Source organism: Mus pahari, chromosome 3 (genome assembly GCF_900095145.1).
Source record: "Mus pahari chromosome 3, PAHARI_EIJ_v1.1, whole genome shotgun sequence".
In the NCBI taxonomy this organism is placed as follows: Eukaryota; Metazoa; Chordata; class Mammalia; order Rodentia; family Muridae; genus Mus; species Mus pahari.
The window spans coordinates 53351892-53359579 of record NC_034592.1 but is presented as its reverse complement, the minus strand read 5'-3'; positions in this window follow the sequence as shown (position 1 = coordinate 53359579).

Genomic DNA, 7688 nt, shown 5'->3' with positions numbered 1-7688 from the left:
ATTATACAATATTTAATACTAAATGGAATTGTTTTCTTTTAAACATAGTCAGCTTCTCACCCATACTTAATATACCATTAAGATGTAGAAACTTTCCAATGAAGATGTGTAAAACAATATGATCACCACAAAAGCTTTGAAACAATTTTTTTTTTAAAAAAATTGAATGTAAAGGGTAATTCATGTAAAGTAACTATAAGATTTTACTATGAATTCTACTCTCTTGGGAGCTGACAAATTTTAAAATTTAGATCAGAGTATAACTATATTGCCTGGTGCTTGGTAAGCATTATGTGTACATGTCTGTTTTATATGTTATCTATTAATCATTTGTCTGTCTATATGATTGCTAATACCAGATTGAGTAACAGTAATTTATGTCCCAAGAACACATTTAGCATTTACAGTAAATGATAATGGACACTGTCTTAAGGCATCAAAATGCAGAAGACACAGCAAGTACATTTCCAAATCGCATTCTTCTATTTTTGGGGGGGAAAGTAACAAGAAAAATAGAAGAAATTAAGTGATAGAGATATACGGTGAAATAACTTTAAAAATTCCACTGTAGAATAAAGCAATTAAGAGGGAGAAACAAAAGAATTTGTCATTAAAGAACTAAATAACTTGAAATCCTTTTTCAGTAGCATGCCAAGCTTTCTGTAATTGCTGTAATCCAATAGTATCATAGCACAATGCTAGAAAATTTCACAGTGACATTGCGATTTCCAACAGTGTACAGCTATCAACTTCTGCAAAAAGAGAGAAAGTAAAAATTTGTACCACAGTCCTTCAGGGGTATGGAGGCGCTGTGGGAGAGTATGAGTTTAGGCCAACAGTGCAATGTTAATTCCCTGAGATAATCTTTACTGTTCAAGATTGTTGTCAATGTGTCTTAGATCAGAGGAAGTGAGGATGGCAGGGTAACTGAGAAGGGGTCCTGAGAGTCTTGTGAATGACCAGAGCTCACACTTCTCAACGAGCTATGTATGCTCAAACGGAACATGTCTTCTCACCACCAGGTCAGAAAAGGTTTGTCTTCTTCAACTTTAGTGACAGAACTAACTGGAGATCAGGCAGAAACTCAGAATTCTTATCCTGTGCCTTTCCAGTTCAAATGGTCTGGGTGAAAATCCCAAATGTGTGTGTCTCAAAGGTGTTTATTTAGGCAAATTTGTGGCTGCTGTTTGATTAAATTTGACAATAGAGTATTTATGAATATCATATGGTACTGTCCAGCTGTAACAGTGATAATGCTTCCCTAGTTTTTGTTACAATGAATTGTGGCCACTCGTAGCCCATGTAATAAGAACAGAACATCCCAGAGTGATGCTCTCCATGTAGTTTCAATATGGGGCTGATAGTCTAAAGCATATTTCCCATATGCTTGGAACCTTGACCATCAGAGGCAACACAGGATGAATTTTAACACAGTTCCTTCCCATGAATACTTAGTGGAAGTAGATTTATTTCCAAATATTTTAGTATGAATATCAGAACATGTGTTTAAAGACACTTAGTTGTGGCAAGAATTAAACTGACTATTCTGCTTGAGGCATCTCATTAGATGAGAAATTGAAATTATGCTATATACCAAAAGCAATGTACATTTGGTATCCTTTTGAATGACAATGCTCAGAATGTACTTAGTAACTGGAAAAATGGTATCCCTGAGTACACCGTCAGTCATCCAGAAATCATGGAGGCTTGAAGAATTTACAATCTAAAGCCATGAAATTTAAAATTAGATATGGAATTAAATGGCTCACTAGAAACTTCATAAGCCTTTCATACTAAGAATTAAATGTCCAATATTAAGACTTCCCTTGGTTATTTAATTCAAAGCCTAGCTCAATTGCATGGTACTATATATATTGGCCTTCTGTAGAAAACTTCGACAGCTCCACGTAGCCTTCTGTAGACATTTTTCCACTTCTTTATAACCTCACTCTATTTTGTAGCATTGACAGTTTTAATAAGTACCTTCATTTTATATATGTTTCTTGTAATGCACAAGACTTAGCAAGAATGTGTAATTCACAACTCATATAGGGAAGAATGATGTCTTTTTTGTTACAAGGCAGAACTGTTGCTTCTTCAATATACAAATGCAGAAGCAAGATGCATATTCATAGTTTTCAAACCTGATCTTAGCTGTATTGTTGTGGTAGGTGGAATGAGGGTCCTCATTATAACTGCAAGTTTATCTTATGGCACATGAGCCAACCCAGTGTATTCAGACTTATACTGAAATTGGAAAACAGAACCAAGAGGAGAGGCTAGAACAATATAGCACTACAATGACTTTTTCTAATGTTTAAAGATAGTGCATCAACATGGAAGGGTGGCAGCTACAGGCTGGAGATGGTAGGAGAATCTCTTTCATAGCCCCCATCTAGAAGGAATGCAAACTTCCTCTCTCCTAATTAGTCTTCTACTAGTCACTACTGCCTCTCTATCTCCATCTCTCTGTCTCTATCTTTTTCTTCTCCTCTGTTTCTTACTCTCTCTTCCTTATTTTTTTTTTCAAAATGGTCTCATTATGGAAGCCCCTTGGATCTGAAACTCCTGAATGATGTTTGCCTCTAGATAGAGCCTCCCAATTGTGTGGGATTGCAGATACATACCACAATACCTGGTTGGCATTTTCATTTTAGTTTAATGAAATGCATGCAGAAATTTAATTGTTTATTTTATCCAGTGTGTGTGTGTGTGTGTGTGTGTGTGTGTGTGTGTGTGTGTGTGTAGACTTTCATGCACCACTGTGGTGCTGAGGTGCTGAGGTCCAAGGAAGTTTCAGGAGTTGGCTCTCTCCTGCCATCTTGTGGTATTCAGTAATAAAACTCAGACCTGCTGGCCTACACAAAAGACAAGCTCCTCTACATGGTGAGTCATGCCACCAGGTCTCATGAAGAACTTTGATGTAAACCTGAAGATTATAAATTTGTGTATTTTAAGTCATTAAGTTTGAGACCATTTGTTATAGCAGCAACTAGCAACTAATACTATTATTATTACTTAAATTAGTAAGTGACCTGCACACCCAAAAAGGATGCTTCATTACTTTTGTATTGCTATGACAAAACATCACAATCATGGCTATACCATGATTGTGGCATGACCATCATGGAGGGCAGCATGGCAGCAGACAGCCTGGTATGTCAAACGAGCAGTAACAGATGCTTCTATCCTTATCTACAAGTAGGACTGGAGGGAGTGGGACACAAGCAAGAATCACTCAAGGGCATGGAATCTCAGTTGAGAAAAATCCTCCATAAGCAAGCTTGTTATGAGTTTTCTTAATTAGTGTTTGATGGGGAAGAGCCCTGTTGATTGTGAATGGTCCTGGGTTCTATAGGAAAGCAGGCTGAGAAAGCCCCATGAGGATGCCAGTAAGCAGCATTCAACTTGACCAGCTTTGCTCATCTTTAACTGCCAATATGAGGATCAACTGTGAGCAGACAATCAAGCCCTGGTCTTGGGACTCCAAGCTTGGCTGGGTGCATTATGAATGGTGTACTTTGCCTACTAGGACACAGGCAGCAGCTGCTTTCCCAAATTGCAAATGCATGGATTAAACTTGTTAGATGAAAGAATTGGAATTCAGGCTTGCAATTTCCTCTCCTATGCAGCTTATCCATGTGTAAGCTCTAGGACCCATGAGATTGCACATCTTTGGCAGAGAGTAAATATTCAAGGCAACTCTTGTCTGGGAAAGATTCTGAACACAACATGAATAGTCAGAGGATGCCAAAGGAAAACCTGACTCTAGTCTGTCAGATGTGACACTAATGGTGATATAGACCTGAAGACAAAGATTTACAACTGAAGAAGAAGAGTGTCTTTGGTAAGGCTGAATATAATATTTGCATATTTGTTATACAAGCATAAGTTCCTGTGAGTGGTCTCTTGCTCCCTGAATGCCACAGTGGGCTAGAGAGCTGAGTGTATTTTAAATGGCAATAATTTCAATGACAAGTATCAGCAGATTGCACTGTATCTGCATTAAAGCAAAGCAGTTAACTTCTTTCTACAGTTTAGGAAGGAATAGATGATAGATTATTGATTGTCCAGATTATAATAGTTATATATTATTTATAATCAGCACAATAATATAAGGAAAGCATCTCATAAACAAAACTGAGATTTATTTTATTACGAAGTAAGAGAACAAATAATTCCAAAAATAAATGGCCTATGAAAAAGCCTTGGGTAACTTTCCTAGTTCATTTCCCGTAGCCATGATAAAGCACTCTGGCCAAAAGAACTTGGGGAGGAATATTTTTATTTCAGGTTACATTTCCAGGTGACAATCCATACCTGGAGAGGAAGGACAATGAAAAATAAACCGTGTGGAAGCTCTGCCTACTGGTTCATTTTCTGGCTTGTCCAACTAGCATTCTTATGCAGCTTAGTCTTACCTGCATAAGGACAGAGCCCTCACCAAATGGCCTGAGCTTCCCACATGAATCTATCAAGACCCTCCCTCATAATACATATGGCCACATTCTGATTTGAAAGAGATAACTCTTCAACTGAATCTTCCCTCTTCCTAGGTGACTTTACATGGTGTCAAGTTGGCAGTAAAAGCTAATTAGCACAGAAACCAGATGAGCACAAGCAATAGTCCCTCCAATTCTATCTGTGTAATTGTCCAAATCACAGTATTGCTACAGTGCACAAATACTGATGGCACACTATGTCATTGCTGTGTCATTACTCCTTAAGCAGTGGGAACACCAAAGTGAAGTTTTAGTATTTCTCCTGAGATTAAAACAAGAAACATAGGCATATCTCCAAGTAGTTCAGTATAAATACTAGAACATAAATTTATTTAAATATAATGGATTGAAATGAATGAGTTGACTATGCTGGATGGTGTAAGATTATACCATACACTGAAAAGTAAGGTAAGTTTAAGATTTTTAAATCATAATTTCTAGTACCTCATCTAGAAACTGGAAAACTATTATCTCTGAGTGCACCTTCAATACTTCTGTTTATATAGAAGCTTAATGGGTTTATGATTTGAAGCCAAATAATGGGCTCAGGACTCTAATCCCAGCATTTGGGGGGCTGAGACAGGAGAATAATCATAACTTTAAAATCGGTCTAGACTTCACAGTAAGACCCTGTCTCAAAAAGAAAGATTTTAAAATATAATTTGAAAATGTTGTGAAAAATCTATGCTAAATATTAAGTTCTAAGATTAATAATTCCCTAACCTGTTTCACAGTATAGTACTGGGTGTGGGCAGGCAGCTCTTCAGCCACATTGCTGGCCCGATCCTTGATAAATATAGTTACTATCTAGTATGAGTGAAAGTGTAGCCAGTACCTCATTTGACATAGAGAAAAATACATGTTGCAGAAATAAGTCCAGGACTATGTAGTTTGGGGCTGGAGGTTAGAGAACAGTAAAGAAAAGGCTCACTCTATGAAAGTTATAACCTCATTCTTAATATTTCAAACAGATTTATTTTCTTTCTTTCTGGGATCATATACAATTTATTATTGTCTTTGCACAGTGAAACAACATTTTAAATATGAGCTGTATGGGATCCTCTGTAATTTCTGAATTTAAACAATTTTTTTTTAATTTAAAGGTATCTTTATTCTCCCATTTCTCTTAGCATCACTTCATAAATCAAGATTAAGATCAAAGAGATACAGGATCAATGTGTTGTAGACTTAAACACTAAGACAGCAGTTGCCTGAGCTTTAACGAGTGGGGGTTGGAAGAAAAGCCATAGTCTCTTTTGTATTTGGGAAGCCTCTCCCTGTTCATTTCTTGATCTGCTTGAGCTGATAAAAACTATCCATTGTCCTGGGGCTAAGATGCTGTGTGCGAGCATAACCATCATGCCCGTTAAAGGGTTATTGTACGTGTGTGCTTATGACTGGATTAAAAAAAATTTTTTTTTAAATGTTAGAAGTAAAAATCATATGACATACTTGTCACTTGTCTATAAACTGCTGTGAGGTTTCCGTTTGAACTCTCACCGGAAGTGATGCAGTCTGAACAAGGTACCTATCATCTTGGCAGCACATAGTTCTAAAGTGCTGAGTAGGACGGCCTGTACACAAGAAAAGATACTTTCCCCTGTGTGATGGAGCCCATAGTTGTCAAATGATCTATGTTCCTAACTTGTTTTCCGCAAAATTTAGAGAAAACTCAGCAACAACACCTCTATAGAGTGTCTGAAAAGTCTAAGTGGGCCCGATAACATATTTTTCATTTTTCCACAAACAAATAAGGAAACAAAACGTTTGAAATATCTTCAGAGAGGGTTCTCGAATGTTTTAGTTGATCTATTGGTACTGACCCTTTAATTAGTGTCAAGTTTTGTTTCGGGGAAGCATACGTGTCTCTTCTTATTATGAACCCGCTGTGCTATGTCATGTCCTTGCCATGCATGGATTTGTCCCCAGTCCTTCCAAAATCACTCAGAAGAATTCCACCTCACCTCCCACTGCTAAGCTGTGTCCTGTGTACTCAAGGTTGCACATAGCCTGTCATTTCCATGACAGCAAATAGAAAATTATTTCATGTTGCTTCAAAAGTCACAATTTTACTGAAAATGTGAATACTTCCAAGTGGTCCATTATGTGGCATGTGAAGATGAACATAAGAGGGAGTTATGCATGTGTGAAGACTTCGTGGAAGTAAGAGCTCCTGAAAACAGTATGCTCTCTACAGGGAACATAGCTACTTCTCTTTGGAGGAGGGAAGGTGGGATCCAGCTTGAGAATTTGCTCCATTGACATTTGTCTTTGCTTCTTCAAGACTTTTATTTCTACGTAAAAGCAGGTTGTCTGCTATTTAAATGATGATTTATTTTGAAAATGTATGTAACTGTTAAAAGCCACCATTAGAGCGCTGTAAGGCACCATCTGACTGCGAATTCACTCTGAACTGAGATACATGGTCTGTTGTGAAGCCAGAATTGGGATCTGACCTGAATAACATACCTGATGATTCTCCAAAGCAAAAGAAGTCAGTATTATTCCACCCTGGAGAGGACTTATTAGAAATGTTCGTTGGGGAATTGATATGTTTTCTTTGAAAAGATGATAGTTTTTAATTGTTATGCTTGGTCAAGCATTTCTTAATAAATAAAAAGAGAAGAACTCATCTCATTGAAACTCTTTTACTGAGGCATGCTGAGCTATCTGCGAAGTTACTCCACTGGAAACTCAAGGAAAAACAGTTCCCTTACCTTCCAATGTCAAAGGCCATTTATTACAGATTCTTTTCTGCTCACAGATCTAGACTTCAGTGTATTAGTGGCATCTAAGCTTCTCAACAGTGAGTTTTCCTTGATCTCATTTTTTTTTCAGCCTCTGCCATGATAAGACTGGCATTTAGAGCAAATAAAATAACTTTACCAAAAAAGGAACTCAGATGTTGAATATCTTTGAGAGTAAAAACTTTGCTTTTATTCACTGATGAGTAAGAAATAAAACATGACATGTCCAGCACAAATGTTTCTATGAAAATTTAATTTCAAGTCCTAGAAACAGCTATAATTGTCTATGCAGGCTACAAGACAAGGTTTCACTCTTCAAAGAACAACGAAAGGGAGACACAAATGGAAGAAGTTAGGAGAGAGAGGAGGAGGGGAAGGAAGACTTAAGAAAAGGAGAGAGGGAGAGAGAGAGAGAGAGAGAGAGAGAGAGAGAGAGAGA